The 19228-nt window shown below is 43.8% G+C and overlaps 1 protein-coding gene across 1 annotated transcript in view; it reads left to right on the forward strand.

Annotated features, from left to right (window-relative positions):
* Positions 1 to 19228, forward strand: part of NAV3 (neuron navigator 3) — an 890338-nt gene that overhangs the window by 317738 nt on the left and 553372 nt on the right. The gene's annotated exons all lie outside the window — the stretch shown is intronic.

The raw sequence follows: 19228 nt of genomic DNA on the forward strand, positions 1-19228 counted from the left end.
CATTTCCAGAAAATATAATGGAAGATCTCTCCAGGAGGTGGAATTTGCTTGGGGATGAGTAGCAGGAGGTGGTGGTAGAGTCAGGGAGGAAGTTTTATAAAAATGTGTTTTGTTGTGAATTTACTGTAACTCACCTAAATCACTAGGCTGGTTGCGAAGTGTGGTAAATGATTCCTGCACCTATATCTGATTAAAAACAATCGATAGGAAATGTTGATACTGGAACAGCAAGAGATGTAGACTGTTTAAGCTGATATAGGGTCAGATTCTGTTTTCCTTTAAACTGGTGTAGTGCCATTGGCTTCAGCAGAGTTGCATTGAATTGGCCCTTATGTCACTGAGAACGTAATCTAGTCTTTCATTTTGTAATTTTTCACTTCACTGCTTTTAAGTAGAGACAACTAGGTACTCCAGTGTCATGGAAATATGAAGCCTAGAGCATATCTTACAGCACCTAGAGCATATTTTATAGCACAAGGAGAGGATTATATTAAGAAAAAAAAGTTAATCTGATTAATCATTTCTTAATATAATCTACATATTTTTTCTGTTTGCAAGATAGTGCTGATGCCCTGTACTCAGAATAAAATGGTAAATCACGTTTTATCTCTGAATGGCTCTAGTTTAACCACTAAATATGCAAAAGACAACAACAACCAATTCTTTTAATTTGCCAAGGGAAGGACTCTGCAAGTAATAGTTAATATAGTAAAAACAAAAATATCTTGCCACTGACAAGATGGGAATTGCAACCTAGACTATAAAATTCCACTGATCACATAGTCACGTAAGAGAGGTTATTTATCTGAAATGTACTTCTGAAATCTCCCTAACTTTCAAGACAGTGTTGGAACTGAAAATTACATTGTTTTCCTTTAAAACTTGAAACTGTTTCTTCAAGTCTAGAGGTAAAAGCTTTGGGTGGGAAAAAGCATTTTCAGCACTATTGCTGTTTCAGTCCAGTGAGTCCAGGGTTGATAAAGAAAGTGATTTTTAGGAACACACTTGTATATACACAAAATGAAATTACCTCTGACTAGATGACCATTTTTTGTTTTCTTCGCCCCCCCACGACTCTTTCAGGTGTATCTAGTAAATTTTACTCCTGTCTCCTCCTCCTCTGTCTCATGCTTATCGATATATATCTTCTATACTATCTAGATCTAAATTATCTCATTATTATTTAATGGGACTTAAAAGTAAGTGTAGTAAATCATTACATTTACTGTTCTTCACCCCAACTTGCTACTTTATTCCCTTATTTTACTAATGTATGTATCACATATTGACTGATGCTGAGGTTTGCTCATATTCTTTCATTCTCTCTCTCTCTGATTTACTCATTTTTCTTATCCTTTTGATGTAGTTGATGGTAATTTAATATTTATTTCATGTTCACTATCACCACAAAAACTTAGTGTTTGCACAAAGGAAAACAAAAGAATATTTCTTAAATCCCTGCTCTTTCCTTAGATTCCTTAATCCCCATTCAATATTCCTTAGCCATAAGAGCTACGGACAGAGATTACACATAAAGCGGTATAAGTGATAGGAAACTGGTTCAAATCTGTAACACAACACATATTCAGTGCACATAAACTGCTTTCAAAATGGCTGAAAGTGGTTTAAGATAAACCTGGATGGATGTATTATCAGACTTAACTGATTTAGGTTAAATCAGTTTATTGAACCTCTGTCCCAGATTCAAGTTCAATCTCAGTACCCCAGCATCCCAGGGGTATTTTGCACCTTGCCTGCAAATCCCCCTTTCCAGGGTGGGTGGGCTAGTCTTGACCCAAGGTGTCTGCTCCAGCTGACCAGGGAGGCATGCTCTAGCACCTCCATCCCAGCTTCTGGCTTGAGCCACTGCAGGCATGTGGCTGCATTTCTGGACTCAAAAGTGAATTTCTGTTCACTTGCTTATCTTTTCAATCTTCACAGATTAGACTAACCTGCAAAGATTGAATTGATTTAGCCTTGGGCTTTCTGTCTGTCTGTTTTTAGTTATGAAGACTGGTTGCACACTTCACATCAATGTCTGCTACTACTAAGTAGCTATGCTGTCACATTAGCAGTAGCACATACCTATTTGTTAGAGATCTATCATATTGTATTTTCTTGCATACAACATGCCCTCATATATTATCTGCAACTGGTTTTCAGAAGCCAACTTGAAGAAAAAAGATCTGAGTAGCAGCAGATAGGGAGCTGAGTCAGCTGCCAGTCCCACCCAGGATGTAGTTGGCTCAGGGCTATGTGGTGGGTCCAACCCAGCACACCAGGTGTAGCTGTCGACTGATGCTGCATGCCATCCTGGTCTGGTATGTGGGACTATGTCATCTAGCTAGGGGCCTCCCTATGGGTTCAGAAATTTGGCAGCAGAGGAGCAGCGGGAGCATTAATAGTTGCAGCAGTTTACGCTACCACCTTTCCCCTGCTGCCTTTCTGGACCCGTGGAGATCTGTTTTTTCTTGCATGTAATGCAAACTGCCATTTTCACAACCTGGTTTTGGGGTGACAGTGTGGATTGTGTGAGAGAAAATATGATACGTAATTGAGACAGCCAGTCAAGATGGTATCCAGTTTTTTAATTTCCTAGTCATGCTCCCTGATGAAGTGGGGAAAGAGAATCATAGAGAACAACAGCATGTGAGTGTGACCTTCAGGTGAAAGTCCTTCTAGAACAGTACTGTTTATGAAATATTTATGCTAAATTTAGTAGTGCACATTTTTATGGAGTTGTTCATGAAAGGATTTCAAAGCACTTCGTAATTTTTAATCAGGCTCTTCAAACAACCTTTTGAGGCCAAACTATATCATTATTTTATACATTTGGTAGACTGAATCACAGAGAGTTTGAAAATAATGTCCCATTCACTTACAAAGTCAATAGCAGAAGTAGGAAAAAGAGCACAGAATTGGAGGGTGTCTCCTTGGCTGTCAAGTCCAATACCCTGCTTTCAAGCAAATCATTTATGCAAGGAATCCTTAAAATTGCCACTTCAAGTCACATACATATTTGCACATACACACAACTTCATGGCACAATACAGAAAAAAAGAAAATCCAAGAATTTTGGTTCTCCCAGTGTTTCAGCATACTGCCCTGACAATAGACAGGCTTATTTTCTCCCATTTTTACTTGTCTGCAGGTTTGAAATGATACTGTTGAATGAAATGATACCAATGAATGAATGAAATGATTGAAGTACAGGGAAAAGTCATCAATGACTTATCAAGATAGTACTTTCTTATTCTTATGGCCAGAATGCATTTAATGTTATTATGTGGTACATAGCACAATTTGCTTAGCACATTGTGCTATACTTCTGTCTGAATCATATAATTCTAACATTTATGGTAGTTAGTTTTATTGTCTTCACAAGCTCATAGTGGACTCTATTTAACATATTCTGAACGCTGCCCTTTGTTACTAAATTACTCCAACAGTAGCAGTTTGAAGTGATTACATAATTCAACTTCCATTCTTTTTTTTGACCTATGTTTAACAGAGTTGACAGTTTCTTAGATTTTTAGAGATACCATGGAGAATTAAAAAATCAGTAGCTAAAGTAAGTATAATTTGGAATTTTTATTGTTGAATCCAGTAAAAATTGTTGTTTTAGTTAGGATTTGAAATGTTCAGAGCATTAATGATGTGTAGATTAGCTGTGCACCCCCTGGAAGCATCAGCCATGAAACTGGAAGTGCTGGTGAAAGTGCAATTCCAGTTTTGCCACTGGTGGTTCTGCACTTGGCGATTGGCTGCTAAGGGACTCTGTTCCCCCAGTTGGTGATCTGGTGCCCCCCCAGACTCAGGAGGCATCAGTGGCCCATGGTTCAGAGGCTGCCATAGCATAGGCATGTGTACTGGAGGCAATGTCTGTTGCTTCTCCACAGGTATTTCATAGAAGCTTCAGATGGCATATCCTGTCAGTTGAGTTCACACATGCTATATAGTATTAATTGTCTGGGGGCTACATAAGATAAATGCTTTTATCATTGTAGAAAACTGGCTAGAAGGAAAATAATGAGATTAAAAGGCAATTGTCATCATGACACCTCTTTTTTTAATTGTCATTTTCTGTTTGCTGATTTCTAATTTCTAGAACTGATTCTAGCATAGACTTTTCAGTTCAAAATAGTCTGAAACCTATATTCAGAGCAATTAATTATGGGTAATATAAAAAATAGTAATGCATTTGGAATGCTAAAGTATATAGTTAATCATATACAAAATAGTCTAACTTTATCTGCTGTAATAAAAATATGGATAGAGATAATGTATTATCTGGTAGTTAAAAAAACACTATATTTACCATGGTAGGCATTAATTATTTTAGCTCCTCATATGCTGCTGCAGAAGAAAAGTTTTTACAAGAGAAAGGGTCAGCTGAAAACCAGTAAGATGATAGATCTACAACAGGGTCCTAGATCAGTTAAGGCTTGGGTACTTGATGGGTTTTGGTGACTGAAGAAGAGCTGAATGAATCATGAAATTCACAGGGGAAAAATGTGCCTGGAGGATATTATATTGTATGTGAAAACACCCATTCAGAATAGCATTACAAATTGCACTGTAAGGGCCATTGGTACGACTGTTCTGCCCTGATGACCTGAAGGCAGAATTAGTAAGATATAATTTACATCGGAAGTTCCTATGGTTACCTTTTAGCATATGCTGTCAAATGTATAGAAGAGGGGGCGGGGTATGTTCAGGAGGTCATTTAGAGTACTCAAAAAGAAGTTCAGATGAATGATGCAAACCAGAGGACAGGGGACATATCCACACAAGACATTTTACTCTAGATGAGAGCAAATTACTATGTAGTAAGTGTCACCGTCTACATGTGCCAGATGCTTACTGCACAGTAATTTGCTTTCATCTCGAGTACATTTACTACTTGTAAATACAAATAGCAAATTTACTCAGGAGTAATTACTGTGCAGTTTGGCACATGTAGATGGCTGACTGGGAGCAAATTTGTTCCCAGGCAGCTGGGGGGAAGGAGATTGTTCCCTGCCCCCAGGAGCTGCCCGCTGCCAGGGTGGGCTCCACCACCAAAGTCTGGGCAGGGACAATGCCTACATGTCCCTGCAGCATGGAGCTCCCAGCCCCTGCTCTGCAATTGGTTGGGAGATTCTTATCTCTCAGAAGGGGCTGGGAGATGCTTATTTCTCTAAATCAGTCTAGAGTAAACCCACCCCAGAGCATTTGCACATGTAGATGTACCCAGGGAGAACTTGTTCAATGCTGTTATGTGTTGCTATGATTGCATGCCACTAATTCTGCCTTCTGATTTCTTCCCAAACTCATGTAGTAGTTACAGAATTGAAGGGTATGCTTCACGAAAGGCCAGATTTATTCTTGGGCCCACCAGTCCCAGAGGCCTTGATCACCAAAACCATCAAGAGCATGTTGTCTCTTTCTATGCCTGACTCTAACTCTTCTGGACATTCTTGGATTGTAGCTCAAAAGGATGTCTTTTATATTATGCTCTTTTTTCTTTCTTTAGCCTGTTACGTACAATGAACTGTAGAAAGCTAAAAGAATCACATTGCTAATTTCATACCTCTTTTTATTAAAAAGAATAGCAGTAAAAAAAACTTCTTTGAGCTGCCTGTGTACTCACTGGGAATTCTTTCATAGTTGTACGTAAAAGGAAATTTCTCCTTTTACGTAAAAAGCTATTATTCTATGATTTTTCCAGCATCAGGCATGAAGGTAAGAGTCTGGCTAGTGATTGTTCTTTAAGGGGTCATCAAATTACTAATCAGCAGGGATCCAGGTTTTCTGTTTTCCATGGAAAAACAGAGAAAACCAGAGATTTCCTGTTTTTATCAGAGAAAGCATGGATTTTCCCTTTTAGGTGAGAAACCTGAGGATTTCCCCCTTTTGTAAAGAGCTCTGGGGGCTGGCAGAGTTCCAGCCTACAAGAGCTGTTTGCAAAAGGGATGGGGAAGCCCTCAACCCTGCCTGAAGGGGAAGGGAGAGGGGGAAGGGAAGGGCCCAAAACTCGCACTTATCAGAGGCTCCTTCAGGCTCACTCTTCTTGCTGCAGATAAGTGGGTCTTGGGACTTATGGGGTAGGCTGGGGCGAGGGGGTGGGGGGGAAGCTGGCTAGGGGCTGAGGAGTGGGGAAGTTTTCAACCAGCTGGGCACTCCAGCTGGGAGGGTGTTTGCAGCTTCCCTGCTCTTGGCTGAAGTGCCCGGCCGGCAGCAAACCTCCCTGCTTCCTCAGCCTCCAACCAGCTTGGGCAATCCCTGGCCAGGCACTCCAGCTGGAAACGGGGAGGCTGCAAACCCTCTGACAGCTGGAGTGTCCAAGCTGGCTGCAAACCTCCTCACTCCCCCAGCCAGCTTGGGCACTCTAGGCAGGAGCAGGGGAGGTTTGCAGCCTCCCCACTCCCTTAGAACCTGGCCAGCTTGAGCACTCCCTGGCCAGGCAGTCTGGCTGGGAGAGGGTATGCAGTCTGGCCACTCCTGGCCAGAGTGCTCGGCTGGCTGCAAACTCCTGCCACTCCTGGCCAGCCACAAACCCCCCCACTCCTGGCCAGCCAGAGTGTCTGACTGGGGAGTGCCCAAACTGGATGGGGGCTGCGGGAGTGGGGAGGCTTGCATTCAGGCAGGCACTCTGCCTGGGAGTGAGGGGTTGCAGCCTCCCCTGCTCCCTCAGCCAGCTTGGGCACTCTCTGGTGGGTAGGTGGGGTTTGCAGCCAGCCAGGCACTCTGACTGGGAGCAGGGAGACTGCAAACCCCCCCTCTGCTGGCCAGAGTCCCCAGCCAGCTGTGAACCCTGCATCACAAATGCTTACTCTGCGCCCAGCTGTCCTCCCCCAGGTCCCCTGGAGCACAGCCTGTGTGACTGGCATGGCAGGACACAGAGGGCCAAGCACAAAAGCTGCCTGTCACTGCAAGCTCTGTGCTGCCCATGCCATACTTCCTTTGTGTGCACGGGGGCAGCGCACATCCACCTTGCTCCCACCCCCAACACAGATCTGTGGTTGTGGGTCCCCCCTACCCTCCAGGAGTGGACACAGCCACTGGGAACCAGCCCCGCTGGAGCCCACAGCAGGCAGGCAGCAGTGGGGGAGGTGGCTCATGTTCCTGCTGTAGCAGCTGCTGCCATCCATTGGGGGCAGGAAGCTGTGGACCTGGGTCCCTGGCCCCACAGCCCTGGCAGCTGGGGGCCCTCTTCAGCAGGGCTGGGGGGCAGGGGCTGTGGGTGGAGGGCAAGGGGCACAAGCAGGGCTGGGAGGCTGTGGTGGGGGGAGTGAGACACACCAATAGGGCTGTGTGGGGGTTGTGGGGGGCATTTAATTTTAACCACAGATTTTGGGATTTTTATCAGAGAATTTGCAATTTTTCATCAGAGAATTTGTGATTTTTTTTATCACAGAAAACCAGGATCCCTGCTGATCAGTTTCCTGATCTGGGGCACTGACAACTATGGCACAGTTCTGCTGAGACCGGACTTAGATTATTGCATTATTAGAAAAAATATTAGAAGGCTTTTGATTGGAAGGCATTGCTTAAAAGCTAGTGATTTTATTTTAAAAAATGTTTTAAATACATAACTTTCACAGTGAGTAGGCCTATTGAATTCAGTGGGATGGAAATCACACATATATGCAGGTGGATGGAAGAAGGATGCCTATAACCAGCCTGTTCTGCCTTCTTCATCAGTTCTAGACTTGGGGAGAGATGTAGTGGTCTTCTCACATTTCAGTTCTATCTTGTACGTTCTTACTGTGGTGATATGTTCTCCCATTTTGGAAATCCTACCAGAAGATACGAAGTAGGATTAATAATTCTCTGCTTTGCCCAGGGGTGGATCCAGAGTGGGTGCAGTGGTACAGTCATAACCTGTTTCAGATCATGCCACAAGAGTAACAGCAGGGGACTTTATAAATCCCTGAATCCAGTAATAATCTACTACCTTTCCTTTTGTGCTCAGTAGCATGTCCTCCTCCCTCCTCTCTTCCCTTGCTTGCCACTGACACTATTCTCACTACCTCAGACTGCTCCAGGGGTGGAGGGAGCTTCAGAGCCACTCCTGCCCTGGTGCAGCTAGTCTGCATGGGGACTCAGGCTCAGCCTGGGACAGAAGTTGTAGTGAGTAGATTTCTTCTGGTCAGATTTCCCCTTCCGGGTGTTTTCTGTGAGCCTAAGAGCAGAAATTGCTGTGGCTGTTATTGTCCCTGGCTGAGCCTAGTTCCCTCTGCAACCCAGATGGAGTAGGGCAGGAGTGGCTCTGGAACACCTGCCCCCCCACCACCCCCAGGGCAGCTGGAGACAGCTGGTGGCAGGTGGGGACAGGGGGAATGGGAGAGGAAAGGAGGTGCCAGGGGGGAGATTTCTACCTGATTTGGGGACTTAAAGTCTCTAGTTGCTGCTCCTTCAGCAATGTCTGCCCATCCCAGTGCAGGGAGGGAACTGGGACTGGAGTCCATCCACCTGTAGTGCTAGTCACTGCTTCCACATTTCCATATACAAAATCCTGGATCGGTCCATGTTCCTCACTGTTCCCGTTTGTATTGGAATGTCGACAGAAGACATTTTATCTATTACATATGCTTTAAAAACAAGACAAAACAAATCACCTCACTCTCCCCCTGTCATGCTCTGGGCTTGGCATATTGAATGTTGATGTTACAAAGAATTATTATTTCACATGGGGGAGTAGAGTTAAGGGGTGGGGGCAGATCCATCAAGGAGAACAGTGGATGACTTGGAGATTATGTCAGAGTTGGATAAAGTAGGAACTTAATTGCCTTTGTTTAACTTGGTGAATCAACTATTAGCCCTGAGCTACTTATAAGTACATTTAGAACACTGTCTCAGTCATTTTATAAATGTTAAAGTATTTTTATATGTTCAGCATTTGGATGTCATGATGACAGGATATGTAGAAAGACCTGATATGGACGAAGTATCGGCTATGTTGGAATATTCTGCACATGTACAGCACACTTTTGTGTTTGTTAAGCCAAGAAAATATTTTCTTTATTCCACAGAAGTTCAGTTCCATAATTGATGGTTTTTAGCTTAATTTAATTGGGAGCAGCAGATATTTACAGTGTTTGAAAACTGTCCTGTGATTTTATATTGCCATGATCACACAGTAAGTTTTGAAGGAGCTGGGTACATCTGAGGTCTGCAGGAGAATCCAGTCAAACAAGAAAAAGCCTGCAGTTGAAACATGAACAGATATTTTACAGTCAAGTAACTTTTAAATTGGTTTGGATTGTACGTCATTTACTGACCAATGGTACACTTAAAAAAAATTGAAACTGCTTTTTTTTAGCAATACATGGAAATCATTTCCTCCTTTTTTAGGGGTATCCCTTACCCTTTTTTTGCACTTGCTATGTAAACGCTAAACCTTAATGCAATTTCTGGTGATATAAAGGCAATAAAGAACCCAATCTATTTTAAAAACATGTTTTACTGTTATATTTAAGACTGAAGAATTCTGAGCGTTTCGTCCTAAATCCTTTCAGATCAACAGATGTTGCTGTCTGCCTGAGTAATCTAAATGCTGAGGGAGGGGTGTAGGGCAAGCGTAGGTAACTGCTTAGGATTTGGCAGTAATGTAATAAGGTGCCATTGAATGGGATTCACCATGTCATGTGGTGAAACTCTTATGGGAGAGGTAGTTTCTGTATTTTTGTTGTTTGTCATTTTGGTATTGTGCCTATGGTGATCATTTTACTTTCTTGTGTAATTTCTTAATTAAGGGTGTCTTACTTTGTGGTACCTTGTGTGTTGTATCTGTTGCTTTATGCTGTTGACCTCTGAGTTCTAGGCTTCCGAAATAATCATACTTTTACAGAAATATGTGTTGCAAATGGTATAAGTTATATGCATTTAGCCATAATGGGCTATCCGTATGCCTGCTTAACAGACTGGTTCAATTAATAACCATTTTAGTCACTTTTCATGTTTCACACATGCAAAAAAAACCCCCAAACCTCAAAACCATTCATTAACTGAGCTAAACATTAAATATGGTATACAAAGGTACCATTTGCTTGGTGATAATTACCAGTGTTCATTTTTCTCACTTAAGTGAGAGGGCACATCACACTGTTGCCATAGCAACCTCTATTCTATTTCATTAACTGCCTAATGTGAATTTATGAATGCAAGTTTTGATGTCTGAAGAAAAAGGCTTGAAATGGTGATTCATCATCTAAAACATATACAGCCAAGTTGTGGGCTAATTAGACTGGCTTATGTGTTTTTGAATATTACAACAGCATATATTATGGTTTGAAATGTTTGTAGGTAACCAAATTAAACAGGAAGTAATTTAATATGAAATGAGCTTCAAAATGATGATCAGAATCTTTCCTGGTTTTTTTTTCTTTATTTAAGTTCAAATGTTTTTGCATCATATTACAACATGCAATTACATCTTTTTTATGAGGACCAGAAATGATATAGCCTCTTTTGTAATTAATTATTTTTTACATTTTTATGTGACTGTATTTCATCTTAGGTCTTTTCCTGTTGGGTTTATGGACCAGATATATTCCTGCTTCTAGGACCATAGTAGTTTTACCTGCTTATTCTGATTGGTATTTCTCTTGATTCATAGTAGAGACAAAATAGATTATTTTGGTTATATAACTGAAAAGAGGTCTGGGATCAAATCCCACCCTGCTGCAGACTCCCTATGTGATCTTGGGTAAATTTCTTAATCTGTCAATGCATCTGTTTCCTATAAACTGGAAATAAAACTATTCCCTATCTCCTAATTTTGCTTCTGTTGATCTGTGTAGGCCCAGATCCTGGAAAAACACTTATCTGTATGGGCAATTTTGCATTCATACCTTGAATTATTATATGCATTAATATGTGAAGGTGTCAAGACTTAAATTATAAATTCTTCAGGGTGAGAAATGTGTGTTATCCTACTGTTGCTTGTCTGTACAGAGCCTAGAACAGTGGGGCCTTAAGGTAGGTGGGACTTGTACTTTTCTTTTTCTTTGTTTTTTGGTATATCATATAACACATGAAAGGAGTGCTTCCTAATCAAAGGCAGGACCAGCTACATCTAAAATGAGTATATGTGTATATATATATATATATACAAGTTGGTGTGTTTTACTAATGTGGGAACAAGGTCTCTAACCATTCCAGTTGTTCCTATAAATTGTAATGCCATCCTGAATGTGACTTCTTTGGTTGGTACAAATGTGGACCTGTGAGCACCTAGAAAACAAGGAATTTGTCTTTAAGAAGCTATTAAATAACAGGAGAGGAAGACCCATGTTATGAAGAACAAGTGGCGGGAACACAAGGCTTGAAAGTCTTGCTGTCATCCATGATATGCATGGTTTTTTTCAGTGCTACTAAAGCCATCTGCAGTCTGAACACTCAGGGACTAACCCCCTTGATACCTAAGGATGGAAAAGACCCGATTAAGGAAAGGAGAGCTATTCATGCCCAGTGGAAGGAGCATTTTGAAGACTTTGTCAGTCGAGACTCTGCTGTTGATGAGTGTTCTCAACTCCATCCTGCAACAGAGACAGAAATGATCTCAGATTCCCTCCAACCCTTGACAACGTAAGGAAAGCCATCAAGCAGATGAAAAACAAGAAGGCACTTGGAGTTGATGGAATCCCTGCTGAAATAATTAACCAGAAAGAAGAGGAGCTCATATTACAGCTTCATGCCCTTATCTTAAGGATCTGGAATAATGAGGAAATCCCGGGCAACCTCAGGGATACCATGATTGTGACAGTTTCAAGAAAGGAGACAAGTCTAACTGAAAACTACAGAATGATCACCTTGCTGTCCACCACAAGAAAAATTATTGCCTCCTGAAAAGTCTCCTTCCACTTGCTGAAGAGCTCTTCCTGGAATCTCAGTGTGGGATTAGGGCATCAAGAGGCACAACTGACATGATCTTCACAGCTCACTAGCTGCAGGAGAAATATCAGAAACAACAGAAGCCTCTCTACATGGCCTTCTTTGACCTCCATGAAAGCTTTTAACACTGACAGCTGAGGAATCTTGTGGAGGAACCTTCTGAACTACAGATGCTCACTGAAATTTGTCACCATTCTCTGCCTGCTCCATGACAGCATGCAAGCAGTGGTTCTCAGTAATGGATATATCACAGTGTGCGAGGGCCAAGGGGCTGGCACACCCCGGGACCCCGGGATCGGAAAGCCCAGCGCCGATCGCCCGCTTACCCCTTTGGGAGAAGCGGCCGGGGAGATCGGAGACCTGCGGGGCAGAGGGTTCTGCGGCTGCCGTGCACCCGCCACTCCGGGAACCGCGGCGGGGGAAGGTGGAGACCAGAGGGGTGGAAGGAGTGGTGGCAGCTGCCCGGCGGAAGCCCTGGGAGGCGGAACATTCACCCACTCCTTGCAGGTGGGAAGAAAAGCCGGCGAATTTAAAAACCGGCCTGGACTCCAGGAGGGGCGGACCGGAAGCACCGGTGCTGGAGAGGATGGCCGGCTGGGATTCAACAGGAGGGAGGCTGTCCGGTTCATGATGGCCCCGAACTTTCTGGGGCAGGGGTAAGGCCTCGGAAGGGGCAAGGCGATGGGGCTGTAGCCCCGAGTAGCGGAGAGACTGTGTGGGGGGGGAGTCGGGGGACCTGACTCGGCGGGCTAGAGTGATAGCCCACAGACCCATTAAGGCAGTGGGTGAGACCCAGCCCATCCTGGCTCGGAAGGTACCTCCTACAGGAGAGAGGAAGCCTCCCGGGTAGACGTAGGAAGAGCCTGGTGGCAGAGATTGGTAGGGGCTCAAGCGGACCAGGGGCCACCGAGATCTGGTACTCGCTAGGACATTCTTGAGGACTCCCCCCGGACGGGGAGGCTTCGGGGCTCACGGAGCTCGGACATTGGCCCACACCCTATTCAGTTGAAGGAGTGTGGGTGTGGAGAGACTGGGTATCAATGGTCCCGGAGGCTCGGGCAAGGGTGTAGGGGAGGAAGGAGCCCTCTCGGACCCTCCCCCCCCCCGAAGGGGTAGGGGGAAAAAATTGGCCGTCTCGTCCTTAGCCGAGCGAACACTGGAGGAATTCACTGAACCTATTAATCATCAAAGTCGTGGCAGGCGGTTCTGGTGTACGCCGCTTGGAGACCCGCCCCTTTACCAATCGGAGAGAGGGGCGTTGAGGCAAGAGGAGACGGTGCCGTAAGCAGGGACGTTCATGCCGGCTCTTCCACACACAGATCCCTTTGTGGTTAAAATGGGAGTAAAGCAAAGCTGCATCATCGCTCCAACACTCTTCAATATTCTCTGCCTCAATGCTACATTTGACCAGCAACTAGCTTCTTGCTGGGGTGGAGCTAAACTACCAAATGGCTGGTAAGCTCTAACCTCAGCCAACTCTGAGCCAAAACCAAGGCCATCCTGACCTCAGTCATTTTGCTCCAGTATGTTGATGATGCTGTAGCGTGTGCTGACTCGGAAGCAGACCTTCAGGCAATTGTTAACATCTTTACTGAGGCATACAAGAAAATGGGACTGATGCTTAACATTCAGAAGACTAAGGTCCTCCATCAATAAGCTCCTAATGAAAAGTCCCCAACTCTGGTAATCCATATCTATGGTGAGACTCTGGAGAACACTGAGTATTTTTCGTACTTCAGAAGCCATCTCTTGCAGAATGCTGGCATTGATGAAGAAAGCCAACATTGCCTCAAATGTGCAAGGTGTCTTTGGATACCTGAAGAAACAAGTATTCAAAGATACTTGTTACATGAGATTCTTTCAAAGATGCATCAGATCTGAAACTAAGCTTGTGGTTTATCAAGCAGTCATGACCCCCACCTTGGTGTATGGAGCTGAGACATGAACAACATACAGGAGACATCTAAAGTTGTTGGAGAAGTACCGTCAATGCTGCCCACAGAAGATCCTCCAAATCCAATGGGAAGGCAGATGCACCAACATTAGCATCCTCCTGTAAGCAAACGCCATGAGAACTGAGGCAATGATCACCAAACATAGTTTCATAGTTTCTAGGGTTGGAAGGGACCTGAGTAGATCTAGTCTGACCCCCTGCCGTGGCAGGAAAGAGTACTGGGGTCAAACGACCCCAGTAAGGTGTTCATCTAACCTCCTCTTAAAGACCCCCAGGATAGGAGCCAGCACCACTTCTCTTGGAAGCTGGTTCCAGATCCTGGATGCCCTGACCGTGAAGTAGCGCCTCCTGATATCTAGCCTAAATCTACCCTCTGCCAGCTTGTGACCATTATTCCTGGTCACTCCTGGTAGTGCTCGGGGGAACAGGGACTTCCCCAGTGCCTGCTGGTCCCCCCCTGACTAGTTTGTAACAGGCCACTAGATCACCCCTCAGCCTTCTCTTGTGGAGGCTGAACAGGTTCAGGTCCCGTAGCCTCTCCTCATAAGGCCTTCCCTGCTGCCCCCTGATCATGTGAGTGGCCCTCCTCTGGACCCTCTCCATGTTGTCCACATCTCTCTTGAAGTGTGGCGCCCAGAACTGGACGCAGTCCTCCAACTGCGGCCTGACCAGTGCCGCATAGAGGGGGAGTATCACCTCCTTGGACCTGCTTGAGATGCATCTGTGGATGCATGACAAGGTACGGTTGGCCTTCCTGACTGCATGCCCACATTGCCGGCCCATGTTCACCTTGGAGTCAGTGATGACTCCAAGATCCTTTTCTGTCTCTGTACTCACAAGGATGAAGTTCCCCAACCTGTAGGTATGGTGCTGGTTCTTCCCCAGGTGCATCACTTTGCATTTGTTGGTGTTGAATCCCATTCTATTCTCATCCGCCCACCCTTGTAACCTGTCTAGGTCTGATTGCAGCCTATTTCTCCCTTCTAGCATGCCCACATCCCCCCACATCTTAGTGTCATCAGCAAATTTGAACAGGGTGCTTTTTACCCCCTCGTCCAAGTCACTGATGAAGATGTTGAACAGTGCGGGCCCAAGGACTGAGCCCTGCAGAACCCCACTGCCCACATCCCTCCAGGTCAAAAATGACCCATCCACCACCACTCTGGGTACAGCCCTCCAGCCAGTTGGCGACCCAATTGACTGTGTGGGTGTCGACAACACAGTTCCCCAGTTTCTTAATGAAAACAGGGTGAGAGACACTGTCGAAGGCCTTCCAAAAGTCCAGGAAGACTATGTCCACTGCTACCCCTGCATCTAAGGATTTGGTGACCTGGTCATAGAAGGCCACCAGGTTGGTCTGACAGAACCTGCCACTAATGAACCCATGTTGGTTGCCCCTAAGCATGATCTCCCCTTCTGACCCCTCATGGATATGCGCCAGAATAATTTTTTCAGAATGCTAAACTCAGCATAACTTGGTTGAGCTGGCCATATCATCTGGATGTCTGACTCCAGACTCCTAATGCATGTTTTATTCTCCCAGCTTAGCCAAGGTGTTCGCTCAAGAGGAGGGCAGAGACAGTGCTTCAGGAGCATCCTTAAGGCCAACTTAAAAAAATAGTACATCAGTGTCAACTCATGGAAGACTGTTGCCCCAGACTTCCCCAAATAGAGGAAGAGTCTTTGCAGGGATCTTAGTATTTTGAAACCTCACAGTAACAGCATGAAACGGAAAATCAGGAGCAGCAGAAACAGCATGTCGCAGACTGAATCAAGAATCCAGCACAACCCACCCCACACAGAAACAAACATCTAAGATGCAGTAGAGTCTGTGGATCCCGGATAGGCCTCATCAGCCATCTTCGGAAACATAGATAAAACAATCATGAAAGACCATAATCCTCAACTGCAAGGGATTGCTGAAGAAGAGAAATAATGGAAAAGAAGAGAAGGATATTGAGCCATGAAATCAATATCCTTCTCATCCAAAGCATCAGTTATCTAACTGAAACACATACTTCTATTTTGTTTTCTTTCTTTTCCTATTTGTATCTTTGTTCCTTGGGTGTCCTGGCCTCCTAGCGTTTTCCTGGACTTGTGCTTCAGTACACAAGCAGGTGCCAGCCCAGTGTGTAACCTACTGATTATGTTTAGTCTATGCATGCATGCTTAGGTGCTCACAATTCAGAGCCAACAATGTTCATGTATTTCACTAGAGAACTGCTTGTTAGGTGCACAAAGGAAGACAGAATCCTATCCTTAGTTATTTAGTTTTCCCTTAATACCATTTATTAGGAGTTTCCTCCTTTTACAAGGCCTGAAAAGATCCTTTTGGTTGCAGGGTTGCAGCTCAGATTCTTAGAAAATATATAGTCATGAGTGAATATTCTGATTAAAAAACTTCACAAAGAAATAACATCTCTTCCTAAACTTCTAATCTACAAGAAATGGTGTTACTGTAATACATATGTGTATAGCAAGTTCAGATGCAAACAGTTTATTACTTATATCTCTGGTGTCATGTTAACTTCTTTATAATAAGAACATTTGATGAATATGTGTGAATTTGTTGACCCCTTTAGAAATGAGGTTAAAGGCTGAATATTTAAAGTCAGGTTGAAAGTATTACAAAGGTTAATATACTGCAGGCTATAAAATTTACAGAACGTTAGTAAAACCAAAATCTCTAGTACTTACTGGGTGGCTGTTCTGAAATTCTTTGACCTTTCAGCTGCAGACATTATACAACATAGGGTGGATTGAAGAGAGATTGTAGTTAAGGGTTGAGGGAGAAAGGAATCAGGGCAGATTGTGAAAACAGGGATAAGAGAATTTAGTGATTTTTATTAATTACAGTTTTACAGTTCATAAACAAGAAGGCAATTACTTAGGTGTTTACTAAAGGCAATAGTTTGTTGCCTTTATTATTTTTTTATTATTGAGATTGAGTGAAAATGTAGCTTCAATACCTAAGAGAGATGAAGCCAGTGAAATGTGGCAACTAGATTCTCAGTGGGTAAAAAGTGACGTAAGTTAAGTTATAGATTATCCATGAATGCCCTTGTATTTTGCCTATATATTTTATCTTGAAAAAGTCATTATAGTTGTACCAGCAGCTGATTATGAAATACTGTATATTGTGCAGGCATACACAACTTTATGAAAAGCTGATTGTCCTGGGGAGACGGGGCGGAGCTTGCCCACGGAGGTGGCGGAACCCGAGCGGGACATCCGCCGCTTGTTTGCACTGGAAGCCGGTGCCCATGCCGGCGGCTGGGAGCTGGCAATAAAAATGGCCGGCCAGAAAGAACGGGGCAGGAGCCCAGAGAGGGGACTCGCTGCCACGGAGGCGAAGGCTCCAGGAGGGGAGCCAGCAGACGACTCCACACCGGGCGGGAGTGCGGACCCCGGCGGGGAGTGGCCCCCCACCCCGGCGGAGGGAAGGACAGCGGTGGCAGCCGGACCCAGGACCCCGAGCGGGGAGCGGCTGATCAGCCCGGAGGACGAGGATTCCAGCAACGGGGAGTTCTGGGACTGTGCACCTCCAGCTCACAGGACTTACAGGTCGAGGTTCAGCGCCTAGACCGGTGCCAGACATTAGCGGCCAGGAACCCGGTGAGGAGTATCCCCGGGAGGGCCCAGGTCGAAGGCTTGGTGCTAGCCAGCTAGATCTCTCACCTTGGACGAGGAATCCGGTGAGGGGCATCACCGGGAAGGTCCGGGCGAGGGCCGGGGCCGCGAGTACGAGAAGACCCAAGGGGGCGTGAGGCCGGGGTGAAAGGAGTCGGCAGAGCCCCGCAACGTGACCGCCGGGGACCCCGGGCTATGGAGAACCAGGAGCCGTCCCACTGAACCTAACAGCAAGTCGTGGCGGGCGAGAACCAGGGCGGGAACCTGATGACCCAACATCTGCTCCAGACCAACGGCGTCCTAGGGGAATAGCGTCACCCTTCCACCGTGAGCCGCTATTCCGAAGGGGGTTCACCCTCCTCCCTTCTCCAGCCCGACGGTCACGCTGATCTATACATTTGCCACAAAAACTTGCATAATTAGATTTAGAATTGGAAGCTTGCTTATTGAGGCTTGATTCAGCAGAACACTTAAGAGGGTCGTAAGGGCCTAGTGACTTCATCAGGATTTAAAAACATTAAAAAAATTAAGGATGTGTTAACATATTGTTCTGGTTACTAACTGAGTTACTCGTGCATACATGGCTTGCTGAATCAGAGCGTTAATGAATGCTGATAGTTCTCTAGTACGGACATATTAATAAGTGTAATAAAAAAAGTCAACTCTTTTTAACACAGCCAAAAAAACTGACTTTGAAAAAAATCTCACGTTTTTCATAATAGAATTACTAGTTTGGTTCCATAGGCTGAATAGATATTCATCAGTTTTGTTACATATGACAAATACAGAGTACCCTCTCCTAACAACACTTGCTTTTGAGTTCATAATATTTTCTGGGAATTTAGAAATTGATTCAAACCCATTTTTTAAATTAACTTCATTAAATGTTAGCAATCAGTGTCAACATTTCTGTTTTGGCTGATATTAATAATGGAATAAGCACACTCTTCATATCCCAGCGACATTTATTTTTTCTTCATTGAAATATAGTGCATGCCCTGCAAATTGGTGGAATTTTTTATTGGAACAAAAGTCATGTTTGGTTCATTCTTCATGAATGGAAAGTTCTTCCTCAACAGAGGCTGAATAATGTTCTTTCTTGGATAACAAAACAAACAAAAACAATACTGCATCTATTAAAAAACATTATTGCTCTCTCCCGCTGTTTTGAATAGCCTTGAGACCTTGGACTACCTCCAGTGAATGTAATGACTCCTTTAAAAAAGGCAATTGTTTCCAATAAGAGCAAAACTTAAATTTCTTTAGTCCCATAGAGAGTATTAGCAGATCTCAACCATCTTGAAATAAGGCACTGCTTCATACAGTTTTCTTTGGAATAAAATTCAGCTGCTATTAATTATAGAAGGTATCATGTTTAGAACAAAATTAAAGGTAATTTCTTATACTTACTTATAGAAGGTACCCTCTTTAAAATGTGATTGTAAGAAATTACTTTTAATCTTAAACATTTCAAATGCTACAAGTATGATACAAATTAAAAGTATAAAACTTAGATCTAAGTTTAGTACTGTATATTTGCCAATCATTCTAGATATCATATGGTAATGTTATTACATCATTTTAATAATTTTTTTAATGTTTTTGTGGGGGTAGGGATGATTTAAGAATTTCTAAAACCCCCACAAGATAGAAAAAAAATGTTAATCATGGATTCATATTTCAAATCATATTACTTTATGATTTTAAAAGTCCAGGTTAATATAAACTTGGAACTTCCTGGCTTTATGCTACTTTATGAAATAA

This window comes from Crocodylus siamensis, chromosome 4 (genome assembly GCF_052110815.1).
Source record: "Crocodylus siamensis isolate JL-2025a chromosome 4, ASM5211081v1, whole genome shotgun sequence".
NCBI lineage: Eukaryota > Metazoa > Chordata > Crocodylia > Crocodylidae > Crocodylus > Crocodylus siamensis.